The sequence below is a fragment of the Pongo abelii genome, chromosome 23 (assembly GCF_028885655.2).
Source record: "Pongo abelii isolate AG06213 chromosome 23, NHGRI_mPonAbe1-v2.0_pri, whole genome shotgun sequence".
Taxonomy (NCBI): domain Eukaryota; kingdom Metazoa; phylum Chordata; class Mammalia; order Primates; family Hominidae; genus Pongo; species Pongo abelii.
In genome coordinates this window covers 40,731,955-40,751,409 of record NC_085929.1, presented here as the reverse complement: position 1 = coordinate 40,751,409, position 19,455 = coordinate 40,731,955, and the positions used below count along the sequence as shown (strand labels likewise).

General features: G+C 39.8%; 1 long non-coding RNA gene across 11 annotated transcripts in view; it reads right to left on the bottom strand.

Moving 5' to 3' along the window:
* Positions 1 to 518: 518 nt before the first annotated feature.
* The window catches only part of LOC129052730 (uncharacterized), a 154,468-nt gene continuing 135,531 nt past the window's right edge, over positions 519 to 19,455 (bottom strand). For 5 of the 11 annotated variants that reach the window (XR_010139514.1, XR_010139513.1, XR_010139517.1 and 2 more), the window contains 2 exons: positions 5,282 to 5,442; positions 519 to 810 (listed from right to left, as the gene is read on the bottom strand). This is a non-coding gene — a long non-coding RNA (uncharacterized LOC129052730). Of the gene's footprint in view, positions 811 to 5,281; positions 5,443 to 6,454; positions 6,486 to 19,455 lie in introns of all 11 variants that reach the window. The other 6 variants (XR_010139511.1, XR_010139515.1, XR_010139518.1 and 3 more) reach the window with 3 other exon arrangements.

Sequence of the window (19,455 nt, the reverse complement as noted above, 5' to 3'; positions counted from 1 at the left end):
TGAGTGAGGCAGGTACCATGGAAACAGGGAGAGGGTATCACATAGAATCTGTTCAAAGAGCTGGGACCAACTGCTGGACAACATATCTCAGGAAACAGGACCCCACCCCATTGAGTACTCATCCATCATGAGCCACATGTTGACCACAGCTGGTAGAAGGCAGCTGCTTTACTTCCCTGGCTCCCTGTCAGCCCCACCCATGCTCCATCCCCTTTTGCTCCGTTCTTCTTGGGCAGCATTTGCTGTCCCCCCTGGTGGAATACACCACAAGTCTCCCTTCACACTCCTGAATCCTGCTTTCAGATAATTAATTGAGAGTCTAAAATAGATCTTTACCCAACACCTCCCTGGTGTCACTCAGTAAGAGCTCTTCTACCAGCTGGATACCTTGTTGTTTGACACGTCTTAGTTTAGATTTTCTGCATGGCAGGTATTGAGGAAACTGATGTAGGGGCCAAGGGAAAACTTCCCCTTTGCTCTCTGAAGTTTCACTGAAAATCACTGACAAAAGGCAGACTGATAGGAGAAAAGGCATGCATATTTATTTGATCATAGTTTTACATAACATGGGAGACTTCAGAATGAAGACTCAAAGATACAGGGGAAACTTTCCATTTTGTGCTTCGGTTCAACAAAGTATGGACAGCCATGCAGAAATATGACTGGACAAAAGGCAAATGATCGAATGCTAACAGACGGAGTGGAGAAATCCAGAGAGGGCTGTCTGTCTAGATTCTTCTTAGATTCTCTGTGCAATAGTTCTTCCTTCTGGGTATAGGGTAGGGCCCTCTGGAATTAGGGTCTTATGACCTACAACCAAACAAGATAAGCCAGATAATTTCTTTATAGCCAATTTTTACACAGAAAGGTAGAGGGAAGTTATCATATGGCTGGATTTGAGGAAAAATTTCTGGTTTCTATGTCCTGCCTTGGGGAAGAGAGATTCTAGTTTCTATGGGTAGTCTCAGGGAAGAATGAGGAGTCAGAGGCAGGAGGGTGGGAGAAAGTCACAGAAAAATGTTTGCTTCTGAGGCTTTCATTGTGTGGTACTGCTTTTTGAGCCCTACCACTGAGTAGCAGAGTTCTTTATCACATTCAGGTGAATTTCACAGGACAGTTTATCTAGTTGTGCCTGTGTTCTAGTAAATCTTAAGCATACTGAGTATAGATAGAAATTCGTCTGTCTCCTAGAAAAGAGGAAAAGGTTCAAATTGTGTTTAATAAGAGTACTTGTCAATCAAATATTAAATAGAGATGAGGCACTCTGCTAGTTTCCACCAAGGACACAAGGACATAAGTACTGAGCTATTCAGGCTCTGCCCTACCTCTAATTTGTGGTCAATTAATTTCTACTGATAGATCCATTCTATCAAACACTTGGAGACCAAATTTTTTTTTCTTTGAGACTAAGTCTCTCTCTTGTTGCCCAGGCTGGAATGCAATGGTGCAATCTCAGCTCACTGCAACCTCTGCCTCCAAGGTTCAAGCAATTCTCCTGCCTCAGCCTCCTGGGTAGCTGGGTTTACAGGTGCCTGCCACCACACCTGGCTAATTTTTGTATTTTTAGTAGAGACGGGGTTTCTCCATGTTGGCCAGGCTGGTCTGGAACTCCTGACCTCAGGCAATCTGCCCATCTCAGCCCCCCAAAGTGCTAGGATTACAGGCGTGAGCCACCGCACCAGGCTGAGACCAATTTTTACTACCCTCCAAATCTATCCAGGCCCTGACTTCAGCTTTTATTCCCCTGGACTTGCAAGTATATTCTACCGGGGGGACACCAAATGCCACCCAAGATGAATGGAACAAAAGGGGATGGAGCCATGGGTGGGGCTGACAGGGAACCAGGGAGGTAATGCAGCTGCCTTCTACCACCTGTGGTTGACATGTGGCCCTTGATAGATGAGCATTCAATGCAGTGAAGTCTTGTTTCTTGAAGTGTGTTGTCCACCAGTTGGTCCCAGCTCTTTGAACAAATTCCATGTGATACTCTCAGTTTTTATGGTACCTGCCTCAATCAGACTCAAAGCAGTTTCACCCAAAGTTTAAGGGCAAGTTCTCTGGAGTCACGCAAACTGGGTTTCAATCACAGTTCTGTCAGTTTTTAGAAATATAATTTTGGATAAGCTACGACCTCTCTGATCCTCTCACTATACAAGGGTGATGATCACGGTCAGATGAGGCTGAGGCCAGTGAGGAGCCTAGCAAGCAAAATTTAAGGAGGTACTAACTCTCTGGGTTATATCAGTGCAGGGATTCCATGGGCACAACCCAAAAAACAGTGCTTCCTTAAATTTAGCCCTAGGCATCACACTTGGCTCATTATATGAAGTAGAATTTAGCCTTATCATTCAACAATCAAGCCTCTACCTTATGTCTCAAATTTAAGAAGCAGATCTCAGTCTTACCCCACCAAAGCTCACATATTTCCTGACTTAACCCCTCTCCTATCCCTAGGTAGACCTCATGGTGTAATGGAAAGAACCTGGAGTTGGAGGGAGCGAGGTCCACCTGGGAAAGCCTGAGCTGAAACAGAAAGTTTCTTGGTCTAAATATACCCTGTTGATACTAGTTAATGCTCAGATCACACAGATCATATGCCAGGGACTATTCTAAGTGCTTTATGTGGACTGACTCATTGAATCCTCACAGAAGCTCTAAGAGGCAGGCATGGTTATTATGCCTGTCTGATCAATGAAGAGATGTAAGGCACATGGAGGTTAAATTTCTTGTCCAAGGTGTTACAACTAGAGAGTTGTGGAGCCAGGACAGCCTGGAAGTCCAGCTTAAGAGACTGTCCTCATAATGATGATGCTTCACTGCTACTCAGAAGTGTTAAGGGTAATGACAACAAAAATAAAAATGGAGATGTATTTTATCACAATAAAAGATAATTCCAAGGTGCCACAAAGAGTGAATTTAAAGACAAAGAGGTGGCCAGGCGTGGTGGCTCATGCCTGTAATCCCAGCACTTTGGGAGGCTGAGGTGGGCAGATCACAAGGTCAAGAGATCAAGACCAACCTGGCCCACATGTTGAAGCCCCATCTCTGCTAAAACTACAAAAATTAGCTGGGTGTGGCAGCGCATGCCTGTAGTCCCAGCTACTTGGGAGGCCGAGGCAGGAGAATCACTTGAACCCAGGAGGCAGAGGTTGCAGTGAGCTGAGATCATGCCAATGCACTCCAGCCATGGCGACAGAGACTCTGTCTCAAAAAAAAAAAAAAAAAAAGATGAAGAGGTGATCAGGCATTGAGATAAATATCAAAATTGGTATTAGAACAAAAATTGGGCCTTAGGGGCTGGGACCAGTGTTTTGATACCCACCCAGGAGCAGGAACTGAGATCTCAGGCCTGCTTAAGGCAGAACCCTGGAACTACTCTCACTCCATAAAGTGCATAGCCTGACTTGTTGTTCTGTCCATGAGACAGGTGTTAGAAAAACAACCCTGACTTTTATCTCCAGATGAAATAGATGACCACAGAAATCTTTCTGACACAGAATTAATTAAAATTCTGAATAAAATATAAAAACTAAGGAAATCTCCAGAGGTTTGAAAGGAGGGAAAATATAGTTCAGAAGGAAAATTATTATTTTTTTTAAGACTATCTACCAATTTCTGGGGACCTACAACTTAAGATTTAACAAACCATGCACCCGAAAGAATGGTAGACAAAACTTAGGACTTTCTCAGAGGGGACATTGAATTAGGAACCCATAAGTTAAAACAAGATTGTCATAGTGATTTAGGAAAAATATAATAAAACCATAAATCTGCTTTTCAGAAAGCAAGGTTGGAATGTTTGCTTTTTTCTGGATAAAGTAGATTAAGGCCTCCCAAAGAATTTCTACCCACAAGCCCATCTGCACATAAGTTTGGGTCCAGAATTCACATGTGATTATAATCCAAAAAAAATTCCAAACCAAAAATGTAGTTGAAAGTAGTCCAGTGTTTTAGTAGTGCAGAATATAAGTAAAATCCTCTTTTGAGGAACGTACTTTAACTCAGGTCTGTGAGGAATAACATTCCATGAAATATGTACTCACAGTAACAAATTACATAATGTATAGAAGCAAGTCACCATGATTAAGACTAAAAACAAGAATAACAACAAAACCCAGATTGCAGAACTGACTCATAAAGATGATCAGTGTTGGAATTAACATAGGCAAGAAAAAAAATTAGGATAGATAACATATTTAAAGAAATAAGCATTGAAAGTATGAAAAAAGATATCCTCTTTCTCCCCAAAAGAAACTATCAAAATTGGTCAGAAAAAAATGGAAAAAAATCAAATGGAACTTTTAGAAATAATAAATGAATAAATGAGAATTACAAACTATGAACAAATTAGAGGGCATGTTATATAGAGATGATGACAATCTTGATGAACTGGAAGATAGGTTTAATTAATTACCAAGATAGCAGTCAAGAAAGACAGAAAACAACAAATGTGAAAAAGAAGTCAGGAGTCATAAAGTGTAGAGCAAGATGGTCTAAAAATAATTAATTGGTGTTCAAAAGGAGATAATGGAAAGACTAGAGAAAAGGAGGTCATATTTTAAAAGGTCATTATCTGAAAAATTTTCAAAATCACTGAAAGGTATTACTTGGTAGGTACAGAATATAATAAATCCCAGAAATCAAAAATTCATATTACTGTCAAAAGGCCTGTAGACTGACTGCTGACTTCTCATCCCCAAAAATGGAGACAAGAAGATAATGGAATAGTAAGTACTAAAAAAAAATTATCAATCTAGAATATATGTATTCAAAGAAGCCATCTTTCAAGAACAAGGGTTAAATAAATATATTTTTAAAGGAAAACAGAAAATAGTAATATTTAGTGCCAAGAAACCAAAGTTTGTACTTCAAAAAGAAGAAAAACAAGCTTCAAAAGAGGCATGAGATTAAAGGAAGGATAGCAAGGGGAAAAAAGTAAATATGGATAAATATAAACAATCTTAGAATGTGGAAAGGAATAAAATTATGCCTTATTTGTGATGTTAAACAAGAACTAAAATAAACATCATTTTTATCATTTGAGGGCAAGCAGCATAAAACATTCTATAGTTCTTTAATTGTGCAAGAAGATAAACTTTAGATTTGTTTAAAGTTAAATATACATGTTAAAACTTCCAGGATAACTGCTAGAAGAAGAGAAAGTAATACCTTTAATATTAGTCACCAGAAAAATAGAATATGATAAATCCCAATTCACAGATGGCACAAAAGGAGATAAATTCTAGACACAGAAATTTCAAACAAAAATAAAACACATTACCTTTACTTTCTTCTACTTTACTTGGAGAAAGAACAAGGAAACTTGTTGATCACCTGAGGTAGAGGAAGAGAAAGTCATCACTGAGTAATTAGTGCTCCAATCCTGTGCCATGAAGCATGGAATCCAAATTAACACTGTCCATGTTGTTCAGGAACTCCAAACTAGAAAATGTGTGAAGAAGTTGGTCCAGACAGGTAAATTCAATAAGTCCTCCATACAGGCAAATGCTAAACTACTCAATAGGACGTCTCCATAAATCAGGACATATATAATAGAATTTACAAAGGAAAATAAGTGCCACTACAGATGAGCTTGTAGTAAAAAATTACAAACTTCGAAATGACTAAATGTCAGTGAGTGCTGTCAGACATAGCAAATGTTAGAGTCACACCCTGAGAACCATGAATAATAATAATAATAATTAACAGCACTATTTTGTAGATACGGTAACTCAGTGTCAGGGAAATTTATCTGTCTTTCTAGCCGTCAGTATGTTACATTTTACCTAGCATTCTGACATGTTTGGAGCCAAGGATAGATTGGGATGGGCTTTCAAGTTAAGTATGTTTAAAATATTCAAAGAGATGAAGGAAGAAAGAGAGTCAGTAATTTAATAGCACAGTGAAAAAAAAATACCAGCAGATTTGAGGAAGAACCAAATACAAATTGTGGCAATGAAACATATAGTAATAGAATAAATAGATAGGCCAAATGGTAAATTTCTAACTAAATTTCAGTTATACCACCTATTAGCTATCCTTGGGTTGAGTAAGTTTATTTCTCGGAGCCTTAGTTTCCACATTTATAAAATGGTCTCATAATATGTAGCTCATAAAGTTATTGTAGAATTTAAATGAATATACAAAGACTGGCATATAGTTGGTCTTAACCTTGTTCCTTTTTCATACTTCTGCCTGGTGTTTTGTCTTGTTTAAGAATTAATACTTGAATTTTCCACTACTAGACTGTAAGTTCTTTACAAGCAAGGTCTAGTACAAAGTTTGCATATAGAAGATTCCGGAAATACTTTATTTGCATAAAATGCTAAAATGAAAAGCTAACATGTGTGGTATTGATTTGGGTACAGGACAACAGAAGACAAACTTCATAGGAGGCTGGACAATTTGTGGGAAAACTGTTATGGGTGGCTAGAAAAATAACAACTTGTATTACCTAGTAGCCAAAAGATGGGCACGACTGTTACCTGAGATAAAGAAAAAAAATAAATATGTGAACATGTTCAAAAAAAAAAGAAGATTCCAGATAAATACAATTTTATATGATAAAATATTATAAAACATACAGAATATAAGGAAAGTAAAATAGATTTCAAAATAAAAATAAAGAGAAAATCCAGGTGGAAAATGAAATAAATCTAGGAGAAATGTCAGTATCCAAATACACTAACAAATTCTGAACAATTGTCCCAAATTTGGATTTATTGTTCCTGGAATTCAGCTATACCTAGGTAGATCCAGAGTCAACAAGCTTTTTCTGTCAAAGACCAGAGAGTAGATATTTTAGGCTTTGCAGGTAATATAGTCTCTGTTGCAACTACTCAATTCTGCCATTATAGTGCCAAAGCAGGCACAGACAATATGTAAATAAATAAGCATGGCTTTGTTCCAATAAAACTTTATTCATAAAAACAGGCTGCAGACTGGATTCAGCCCACAGGACTTAGTTCGTCCAATTCTAAGATCAGCTACATTTTCTCTATGCTCTTTTGCCATTTAGTCCCCACTTTTATTAGTTCTTATCACATGATATGGATATTAAAAATATACAATGGCCTCCACAATTAGACCATGAATTTCTCCAGATTAGGAACATGAATGATTCATTTTTGCAACCTTAGTAGTAGCAAGCAAAGGCTTGGCATAGAATAGGAAATTTAGAAATATTTGTTGTAGAAATTGATGCTTGAGGGGAGGGTCTAATTGAATCTCTACTGGTCTTAGTGACTTACTTGACAAATAGAATTTGACAGAAATGACATTGGGGAAGCTCTGAAGCTAGGACATAAGAAATCTTATAGCTTCTGCTTGGGTTTCTTGGAAACCCTGAGCAGCTATGTAAGAAGTCAGACTGCTCTGTGGAGAGGCCCTGAGACTACATGGAAAAGGAGAGTCCCTGAGTAAGTCAAGCCTTCCAGCCATCCCCATCAAGGCACCAGGCATGTGAACAAGCCATCTTGTACCCTGCGGCCCAGACCAGCCACCAGGTGAATACCATGAGTGACTCAAGTTGATGCAGTATGGAGTAGAAGAATCATCCAGCTGAGCCCTGTCTCAATCCCTGACCAATGAAGTCATGAGATATCGTAAAATGGTAGTTAGTCTAGGCTACTACATCTTGGGGTACTTATATGGAATCAGATTACTGGAACATTTGGAGATATAAGCACACCATTGAGGTAAGCTCCATTCATGTTTCTGAGCACCACTGTCGAAGGGCATTCTTCAGGCAGTACTCAGAGTTGTCCTGCTCTGCCTTTGTCTTTCTCAGAGGACTTCTGGCTGCTGTTCACCTTTGAAATTTGGGCTTCAGGACCTACACTAATCCCTACTGCTTCCCAGAGGTTTTGTGGACTCTCCCCAGGCCATGGTCAGCACTTTCTTCTCTGCATACCAATAGTATGTGTTTCCTATACCATCCTTTGAAAATTCTGACATGACTGTTGCCTAAAATTGTGTTTAAATCTTACCTGGGCTTTTACATTTTTCTGTTCCTGTATTTGCAGGAGATTGGGCTGTATGATCTCTGAGCTCTCTTCTAGACTCAGCAATTCCAGGATTACATCTAAGATGTGTGAGCGCTTACTCTAATCTGATCTGAATTTCTTTTTGGAGATTTTTCAGGGATAAGGCCTGGGACAATCATCTTTTTAAGAGAGTCTTGCTCAGTCACCCAGGCTGGAGTGCAGTGGCATGATCTCAGCTCACTGCAACCTCTGCCTCCCGGGTTCAAGTGATTCTCATGTCCCAGCCTCCCAAGTAGCTGAGACTATAGGCATGCACCACCATGCATAGCTAATTTTTGTATTTTTAGTAGAGACAGGGTTTTGTCATGTTGGCAAGGCTGGTCTCAAATTTCTGGCCTCAACTGATCCACCCATCTTGGCCTCCCAAAGTGCTGGGATTACAGGTATAAGCCACTGCGCCTGGCCTGTTCTGCCTTTATATGGGATGAGCATGAAAGCGGCCTTGCAGAAAGAAATATACATCTCAGACTCTGGAACCAAGCAGACAAAGCCTAGGTATTTCAAGGTGCTCTGAGGATCACTAGGGATGATCACTTGGAGATCTCCAGCACCTGGAGACCTTGGGCAGTGGAGGTCATGCATAGCCTCTCCTATCAGAAGAGGGTCCCTCAGGCCCAGCTCACAGGTTGCTAGGCAACCTGGAGAGAGCTCAGCAGGGTCACTGGGTCATTCTTGTCTGCACAGGGACAAGAAGGATACGCTTCCTTTCCCTCTCATGTCCACCAAACCTTGGTCTCCTCTATTTTGCCCTATAGTCTAAAACAATCCTAAACCCCCGCCTTTGTCAGGCCCCATCCCCCACCAGCTTTGCCCAATGGAGAACAAACATGCTCTGTGCCTCATCCATGCTGTCAAGAATTTCTTTTTCTCACACTCTGCATCCTTGAGCAGTCCTTCATGAAACCACAGCAGATGTTTCTCAGTCCTTTCACTTTCTTTTTTCAGAGGAATTGTAATCGGCTGCGCTTTAATTAGGATCTCCCCGAGGATACTTCGGCTTTCTTCCACACCCGGGAGTTTGCAGATTCCCTCTTAGTGCACCAGGCTGATTAGATTTCTTAATTCCCTAAAATATGCTGTCTCGAAGCCTAATACCCTTGTAGGGATGAGGTCTGTTTCTCTGCCTCTCCTCTCATTACAGTGCTAAATCCAGGCAGTGGTCTCCCTTACGGCACTGGCTTCTTCCCTGGCTCCGGACCCCTTTTTTGGATGGGTAAGTGGTCTCTTAAGAGCAACCTGTCTTTGCATGAACAGCCTCACGGAAGCTGAAAAGTGCCCTCTGCACAGATTTTTAAAGTCCTCTCCTGGGCACTAGGTTGGCACCAGTCTCCTGAGTTGGATCTAAATTGGGGTGGATACCTAGTATAAGCCTTGTTCAGGTTTAGTTGTAGCTTCTCATTTATTCACAGTCAATTATTGCATGAATTTTTATTGTGCTACTAACGTGCTGTGGCGATATAATGGCTAACATGGTTCCTAATTTCATGGAAATTATAGAGATCAATAAGTGAAAAGATAATTGAATCCCATGTGATGCTGTGAAAGGTGCTTTGCCTAAAGCATGACTCCTTGGCAGGCGTTTAAGTCTTTGAGATATAGAGAAAGATTTCTGGGAAAAGCAACGTCTAAATTGAGACTTGAATAGTAAGTAAGAGTTTTTGGAAGACTGAGAATGGGATGAGAAGGTATGGTAGAAGAGAGGAGAGCATTCTAGGCAAAGGGAAGACCCTAAGGTAAGAGACAGTGAGGCTTGTCCTGGGACCTGCAAAAAACTCTGTTGCTGGAGTGCAATGCAATGAGCAGGGAACTAGGGCTAGAGGGAGCGGAATGAGGAGTGGTGAGAGATGAAGATGGAAAGGTAGGCAGGTGCCAGAGCATGCAGGAACCTGTGAGTCTTGTGAAGTCATTTGTGCTGCATCAGGTAGAGGTGGGTACCCTCCCTTATTTTTTTAATAGTGTGGAGATTAGCACCTGGCACATCCCAGGAACTGGGAAAGCCGCTGAGTACTCACACCGTAGCTAAGTCTGGTCCTGGCAGCAGATGCCACTGAAATATAAAACACACACCATCTCTGCTCTTTGAAGCCTGCAAACCTTCTGACAAAGAAGCAGCCTTGAAAAGACAAAATGGGTCCAGCAGGGAATTAGACAGAAAATATCTACAGACTCGGTGAACCAAGAGCTGGGTGTTCCGGGCTGTTGAAGAAAATGGAGTAATGGGATAGAAGCTGCTTTCAACTTCCTGCTGTCAGTATCACCACCACTACTTCCAAGCACAGTCCAATATCCACCCTAGGTGGATGCTATTGTTTTTTTTTGTTTGTTTTTGCTTTTTGTGTTTTGTGTTTTTTGAGATGGAGTTTCACCCTGTCGCCCATGCTGGAGTGCAATGGTGCAATCTCGGCCCACTGAAACTTCCGCCTCCCGGATTCACATGATTCTCCTGCCTCAGCCTTCTGAGTAGCTGGGATTACAGGCATCCGCCACCACGCCCAGCTAATTTTTTTATTTTTAGTAGAGATGGGGTTTCACCATGTTGGCCAGGCTGGTCTTGAACTCCTGACCTCATGATCCGCCCGCCTCGGCCTCCCAAAGTGCTGGGATTACAGGCATGAGCCACCGCACCCAGCCAGATGCTATTATTAATATGTGCCACAGATATATGGGTTGCCTTTTTTATTTTAGGAAGTTTTAAAAATCCACAGTTTGTCTCAAAATCTTTTTGGGCTAGAAACCAGAAGAATGGAAGGAGGCAGAAAGGGCAGTTGTATTTGTTATTTTTTGTGTGTCCATATTCAGGGTAAAGCAGAAGAATCAAGCTCTCCATTCCTCTCTAGGAGGACCCAAGGCCAGGAAAAAAGAAAATTTTTATATCAGAAATCAGAACAGGCCTGGAGTTAGGGAATAAATTAGGAAAGACACAGACTCAAGCAAAGGAAGACACCAGAAGTAGAGGTTGGCCAAAGGACAAAACTACAAAACACCAATTACAGATTGAATCAAATCATCAGCTACTGGACATTACAACATTTACCATGGAGAGTAACAATAATATGCATTTATCAGAACTTCACTATGTGCCAGGCACAACATTTTATGGAAGATGAACAGGTACATAGACAAACAGATATGAGTACATAGCTAGGTAAGTAGGTAGATAGGTAGCAGGATTCTCTGTCTCCCTATTCCCTCTGGTAAGAAGATAAAAGCTAATGACTTCAAAAGCATAACTGTGCATTCAATATTCATAGAAAAGGTCTATGTGTGGTAGGAAAGAGACACAGGACAGGCATGCTTGTCAATTAAAAGATTACGGTAGTGTGGTAAACTAGCCTTATAAGCCTAGGCGAGGATTATTGGTGCAGTATTAACCCTCACAGGAATGGATACCCGGTTATGTTTTACTACTCCAGGCTGTTGAAGAAAACTGGAATAAAAAGTCAAGGCAGTGGCCAGGTGCAGTGGATTAAACCTGTTATCCCAGCAGTTGGGGAGGCCGAGGTGGGCAGATCACCAGAGGTCAGGAGTTTGAGACCAGCCTGGCCAACATGGTGAAACCCCATCTCTACTAAGAATACAAAAAATTGGCCGGACATTGTGGTGGGTGCCTGTAGTCCCAGCTACTCAGGAGGCTGACGCTGAGGCAGGAGAATCACTTGAACCTGGGAGGCAGAAGTTGCAGTGAGCCGAGATCGCACCATTCCACTCCAGCCTGGGCAACAGAGCGAGACTCCGTCTCAAAAAAAAAAAATTAAGAAGGAACCCAAGGCAGATGGTTCTCAAGTCTTCCCCCTGTGCCACTTTGCCTTTGCAGTTTTCCATCTCCCCCACCCAGCAACAGAAGCAGATGCAGGAATCCTGGGATACAAAAGGAAGCTGAAAACTCGATAATTGCTAGGGAATAATGATAGTCTAAGAAAGAAGGAGAGGAGGAGGGAAGGGGGCTTGGTGAGAAAGATGGGAGTCTGCTCCACATTCTTCCCTGGCTGGGAGATTGTCTGCAAGGGCACCTGGAGGCTGGCAGCTGGTACTATGAGCTGCTATTAAAGCCCTGTTATCCAGAGTGATTAGAAACAGATAGTTGAAAAGATGGTTAGAGAAATCTTTTAAAAATGAAATATATATACCCTAAAGCTTTTGTTTCAACCTAAAACATATGACTGCATATTTGTTTGCCTTTTACCATAGGGCCCACACCATTCTCTGAGCCAGGGCCTGCAAATTGGATATCCCGATCTTCTTTTATGAACCTGCTTTACATTTCAATTCTAGTTTAAAATCTTTCAAAATGGGATGAGGATGTCAAGAAACACATGAAACAATCTGAGTGAACAATCACTTCCCATTTTACCATTGTTTTCCAACTGCTTAGTATTACCTCACGTAATCTGATGGCACAGCATTTTTAAATAACTTAGCTTTTTCAAGCTTCTCCAACTAATTTCACTTAGTTTTTTGGAGACACTGCTCTATTTCCTCGTACATGCACATTTTATCAACTTATATAATATCTAATTAGGTTAAAGTAACAAGAGTAGCAGGATATCAAATAGGACTTTCACTGTTAACCCAGAATTAGCTACTAAAACTCAAAGCAAATGGCAAAGTGGCCTCTAGTCGCCCACATTCTAAAGGAAAATGAGAGTATCAGGAGGCCACACACACCCCCTTCAGGGTATCAAGGGGAGGCTAAAACCCCCAAACCTTCATTCTATATAAGTAGATGAATGACTGGAGGAAGAGATGGAATTCTAGGATATCAGCAGGACAATGACATGTGTGTGGGTCTATTTATTCCCTTCCTCCCCACAATGGGAGCAGAAGGGTCACTCCTCATTTCACGACATGAAAGGAAGACTCTTAGGCATCCCCAGTAGAGACTGGGGGCACGTGTAATGATGATAGTCTAGCACTTTGTTCTTTGGTTGGAGGATGGTTGGACATCATACTTTCTGATCTTCCCCTGCTCCATGCCTATTTGAGCAGAGGGAGAACATTTGGAGAAATGCCAGGGCAAAGAGGAGGAACCAGCAGGAAAAGCTGCACTCCCACAGTTGAGGATGACGAGCTTCTGTGGGTTTGTGGACACTAAAGAATGCAGCCAGGAGCTTGGGACCAGAGCTGGTTACTGGTGAGGGGACATCCTTAGCAAAAGTCTACAAGCTGGAATACAGGCCATGAGCTGAGGGACGCCTATCTTGGACCTATGCATGTGCCTCTGTAGAGAGTCCACAGGGAAGTGCCTACCACACAAAGGGCATCTCTGGGAATCAGTGATGGACACTTGGACTGTAGCATGATTTATTTTTCCCCTTTTCCAGCTTGTACCCCTAGAGTTAAAAAGAACAGATGTTGTAATCATTGTGAAGAGGAAAGGAAGTACTTTTAGAAAGTGTCTGTAAAACACATATAAATATATAGATACCTAACAGTAAAAATAATGATAGCAAATCTTTCTATGGCACCTAATAGGCACTATTCTAAACGCTTTACCTATGTTAATTCATTTCTAAATATTGATGCTTATATTGATATTTAGGAATACATAAGAACATACATAGACATATGTATGCCTTTTAGCCTGTAAAAATGAAACTTATTTATTCAAAAGTGGACACATGAAGCATAGTTAGTTGCTTACTCAGCAGCCCCCTCCACCATTCCTTTTTTTCTAACAGAACTCAATTTTATTCTGGGTAGCCACATGCCCATCCCCAAGTGATGAATCATGATTGTTCTTCTCTTTGCCATATGACCCTGCTTTTTTGAAATAGGTGAAAACTTTTCAGAAAGGTTTTGCTTTCCTGATTAAAGGGACGGATTGCTGGAGATCCTCCTTCGTCCTTCTTTTTCCTTGGACACAGATGTGGCATCTGGAGCTGCAGCAATCATTTTGCATTTATTAGGTAATAAGTATGAATAGGCAAAGCAAGCCTGCTAAGAATATTAGAACAGAAAGATTAAAAGACGCATAGTCTTTGACTGTATTACACAGCAGCTGAACCAACAACATACTTCTAAATGGGAAGGGCAGAAAGTGGGTATTGTTTAAACCTGGGTTACGTTTCATGTTATTCACAAATGAAAACATTCATAATTAATAATATTCATCCCCAAATAGACATATACCTAAATTACAATATAAAATAGATTTAATAGATTTTAAAGCCCCTCTGTTTTATTTAGTTGTATATTTAAGTGTATTATATCAGTGATCCAATGTAAGTGGACAGAACTGTGTCAATTGTGGTGGCGGGCACCTGTAGGTCCCAGCTACTCGGGAGGCTGAGGCAGGAGAATGGCGTGAACCCGGAAGGCAGAGCTTGTAGTGAGCCAAGATTGCGCCACTGCACTCCAACCTGGGCAACAGAGCGAGACCCCACCTCAAAAAAAAAAAGAAGGTCTTTTCAGAATAGTTGAAATGAATTCTTAAGAGTAATATATAAGTAGTACTCTAACTGTGAACACTAACTAATATGTAACTACTATATATATATATACTGTATGTATATATACATACAGTACAACAAATGAAATTTAGCACAACAAATGAAATTATATCTCATTTCTCTAAGCACTTCTGTTCTAATTATAAGAAGATGGTTCTGTTCTAATTATAAGAGATGGTTCTGTTCTAATTATAAGAAGACAAGATTAAAAGTGACACAGTTTTAATTATTGTAGTTTTGTGAAACATTTTGAAATTAGGAAGTATAATGCCTCTAACTTAGTTTTTCTTTCTCAAGATTGTTTTGGCTATGTGGGGTCTTTTGTGACTCCCTGTGAACTTTAGAATTGTTTTTTCTATTTATGTAAAACATGCCATTGTCATTTTTATAAGTATTGCATTGAATCTGTAGATTGCTTTGGGTAGTACGGACATTTTAATAATATTAAGTCTTCCAATCCATTAACCCAGAATATCTTTCCATTCATTTGTGTCTTCTTTAATTTCTTTCATCAATGTTCTATTGTTTTCAATGTACAAATCTTTTACTTCCTTAGTTAAGTTTATTCCTAAGTATTTTATTCTTTTTGATGCTACCATAAGTGGAATTATTTTCTTAATTTCCTTTTTAGGTAGTTTATTGTTAGTGTATAGAAATACAGCTGATTTTTTATGTTGATTCACTGTCCTGCAATTTCACTGAATTTTTTTATTAGTTCTGTTTTGTTTATGTGTATGTGTGAAGTCTTCAGGGCCTTCTAATTATAAGATCATGTCATCTGTAAACAAAAAATTTTACTTCTCCCTTTCCAATTTAGATGCCTTCATTTCTATTTCTTGCCTAATTGCTCTGGCTAGGACTCCCAGTTCTATGTTGAATAGAAATGACTAGAGCAGGCATCCTTGCCTTCTTCCCTATCCTACAGGGAAAGTTTTCAGCTTTTCACCATTCAGTATGATGTTAGCCATGGGCTTTTCACATATGGCCTTCAAATTGGTGAGTTAAAGTCCTTCTCAGTCCTAGTTTGTTGAGAGAATTTTTATCATGAAGCAGTGTTGAATTCAGCAAAATGATTTTTCTGTATCAATTAAGATGATCATATGATGTATTTCCTTCATTCTGTTAATGTGCTGTATCGTTGTATCACATTAATTAATTTTTGTATGTTAGACAATTCATACATTTCAAGGATAAACCCAGCTTGGTTATGGTGTATGATCCTAAAACTACTCGGGAAGCTGAGGCAGGAGGATCACTTGAGCCTAGGAGGTAGAGACTGCAGTAAGTTGTAATTGCACCACTGCACTCCAGCCTGGGCAACAGAGCAAGACCTTGTCTAAAAGAGAGAGAGAGAAAAAAAAGAAAACGGAAAAAGAGAGAGAGAGAGATGACCAATGGAACAGAATGGAAAGCCCAGGAATAAAGCCACGTGTATACAGTTAACAGATCTTTGACAAATGCGCTAAGAATACACAATGGGGAAAGAAAAGATAGTCTCTTCAACAAATGCTGTTGAAAAAACCCTGCTTTTTTCTTACTCCACACACAGGAGTCAACTTAAAATGAATTAAAGACTTAAAGATAAGACCTGAAAGTTCAAAACTCCTGCAAGAAAACATAGGGGAAAAGCTTTATGGCATTGGTCTTCGCAGTGATTTCTTAAACATGATACCAAAAGCACTGGCAACAAAAGCAAAAGTTAACAAGTGGTACTACATCAAACTAAAAAGCTTCTATACAGGAAAGCAAACAATTAATAGAGTGAAAGGCAACCTAAGGGATGGAAGAAAATATTTGCAATGCAAACCATATATCTGCTAAGAAGTTAATTTCCAAAATATGTAAGGAACTTCTATAAATCAATAACAAAAGCAAACAAATAACCCAATTAAAAATGAGCAAAGAGGCTGGGCACAGTGGCTCACACCTGTAATCTCAGCACTTTGGGAGGCCAAGGTGGGTGGACTACCTGAGGTCAGGAGTTTGAGACCAGCCTGGCCAACATGGCGAAACCCCATCTCTACTAAAAATACAAAATATTAGCCAGGCATGGTGGCAGGCACCTGTAATCCCAGCTACTCAGGAGGCTGAGGCAGGAGAATCGCTTGAACGCAGGAAGTGGAGGCTGTAGTGAGCTGAGATTGAGCCACTGCACTCCAGCCTGGGTGACAGAGTGAGACTTCGTCTCAAAAACCAACCAACGAACAAAAAAAGAACAAAGAACTTCAATAGACATTTGTCTAATGACATACAGATGACCAAGAGGTATATGAGAAGATGTTTATCATCACTAACCATCAAGGAAATACAAATCAAAACCATATAAGATATCAACTTACACTTGTTACAGTGGCCATTTTCAAAAAAACAAACAAACAAAAGGTAAAAGGTAGCAAGTGTTGCCAAAGACTTTTTGGCAAGAGAAAAGAGAAATGAGACTTTTGTATATTGTTAGTGGGAATGCAAAATGTTTCAGCTGCTATGGAAAACAGCATGAAGGTTTCTCAAAAAACTAAACATAGAATACCATATTCCAGCAATTCCATTTCTAGGTATTCATCCAAAAGAATTGAAATCAGGTTCTCAAAGAGATGTTTACACTCTCATATTCATTGCAGCATTATTTGCAAGAGCCAAGATGTGGAAACAACCTAAATGCTCATTGATGGATAAAAGATGGATAAAGAACATGTAATATATGTGTGTGTATGTGTGTGTGTGTGTGTGTGTGTGTGTGTGTGGTTTATTTACATATACATATAATGGAATATTGTTCAGCCTTGAAAAAGAAGAAACCCTGCAATATTCATCAATGTGGATGAACCTGGAAGACAATATGCTAAGTGAAATAAGCCAGTCACAGAAGAGCAAATATTGCATTTTTCCACTTATATGAAATATCCAAAATAGTCACATTTATAGTACCATAAAGTAGAATTTTGGTTGCCAGAGTCTAGAAGAAAAAGGAAATAGGTAATTGCTATTCAACAAATTCAGTTTCAGTTTTGCAAGATGACTATGTTCTAGAGATCTGCTGTATAACATCCTGCCTGTAGGTAATGATGTGATCTTGTCCACTTAAAAATTTGTTAAAAGGCTAGATTTCAAGTTAAATGTCCTTACCACAATAATAAAAAGAGTGAAACAGAAGAGGTGTGCATAGTAGCTGGATTTCCTTAAAGCAAAAGAGAGAGAGAGAAAGGGAAAGATTTAGAATTGAAAAAGAATACATGATTTAAAAAAATAAAAAGATTCCTTCAATACTAGTTAGGAATAAATAGTAAGAGAAGTCAAACCGCATGTTGGTCTTCATTAACTTTTGCTACCTCAGCCCTCAGATCAAGCCGTACGGGGTGGCTGATGTTAATTCACATTGTGCTTTATCAAGCACCCTGTGTGTCTGTCTCCATTTTGGTGAAGATTTGCATCCGGCCCCAGGCTGGAAGGTACTCTCAGTAAATATTAACCACTTGGCCCTAATGCACCTGAATGGACCATTCTCGACACAAATTAATCTGCTCTGAGGAAGGATTCATAGAACCTTCAAATTTTGAAAAGTAGAAGCCAGAAAAGTGTCTTGATCAAATCTCTTTTGATTGCAAATAATAGAGCCCATCTCAAGCCAGCATTTAAAAAGGGGTCGAGGAGTGGCTGTTTGTGGTTCATTCAAAGGAAAAGATTTGTATTTAGTTTTAAGTAAGGCTAGATCCAGTTAGTCAGACAATGTTGACAGGATCAGTTTCCATCCATCAACTCTGGTCTTTATTGCATTTGCTTAATTATCAGCCATGTCCTTGCCACACTGGTAGAAGCAGCAGGGCCAGAGTGCAGAAGCTCCTGCAAGCTCCATGCTTACATGATCCAAGCTTCTAGGCAAATGGAAAGAGAACTTCTCTGTTCCAGAAGTCATACAGAAGTTCTATAGCTGTATCTCACTGATTTTCAGATTGGGTTACAGGCCCATCCTGAACCAATTGTGGTAAAAGAGAGATCATGTTATCAGTGACTAAGCTGGGAGTGGGTACCTTTCCCTGGGACTAGGGGTTATATCAGCTACCTATGACACAATGACTGAGTAGGCTGGGAGTGCTTTCCTAAAATATTGGACACCGTAATAAAGAGAAGGGGTATGGGTCCATTGTAGGAAAACTCAGATGTCTTATACAGATAAGGAAAGTTATTGAACCACCATTAACTGAGTGTGTACTATGAGGCTGAGGAAGTTATGAGCATTGAGTCTTTTAATCTACACCACACTTGCAGAGGTAGACATAATTATCCCTATTTTACAGTAGAAGAAACTGGGATGTGGAATATTTAGGAAAAGTTTTCCGGCATCACAAAACTAGTAAGTCAAGTTGCAGAGACTCTAACACACGCATTTCATCCTAATATGTCTACTCTCTGGTGTTTTGCCTTCCATTGCCCCATATATAAACCCACCAATGAGTCAAGCAAGTTCCTGTTCAGTCTGAGATGGGATAAGCCTAGTGCTTATCTTCTGTTCAGCAGGTTATTTCAAAGGCGAGCTGAGAATTAACAGTACCTTGAAGTGGGAACAGAGTTAGTAAATTTAGAAGATACAAACAATTTTGTGAATACTGAATATTCTAAATCCGTAAAAAATGTACCAAAAAAAAAAAGACTGGAATCATAAATCCAAAAAGGATGAGAATAAGGGCTTCAGGGAGTTAAGATTTGAGGAATTATTTTCTTCTTTAGATTTTCCTGATCTTTCCAAACATTCTACCATGAGAGTGATAGGTTGATAAGCTGGAAAAAGCTGTAAAGATCTTGTCAGGTTTCTGTGAATAATTTTTTTTAAAAAAGGAAGCATTGGAGTTAATAGCAAATTCTCTGTGTGAACAGAAGTTAATATTTTCATGCTCTCCAGCACTCAGGGGCCAGCAGCACGCAGTGCATGTATATATATTAACAACCTGGACATGGGTACAAATAGC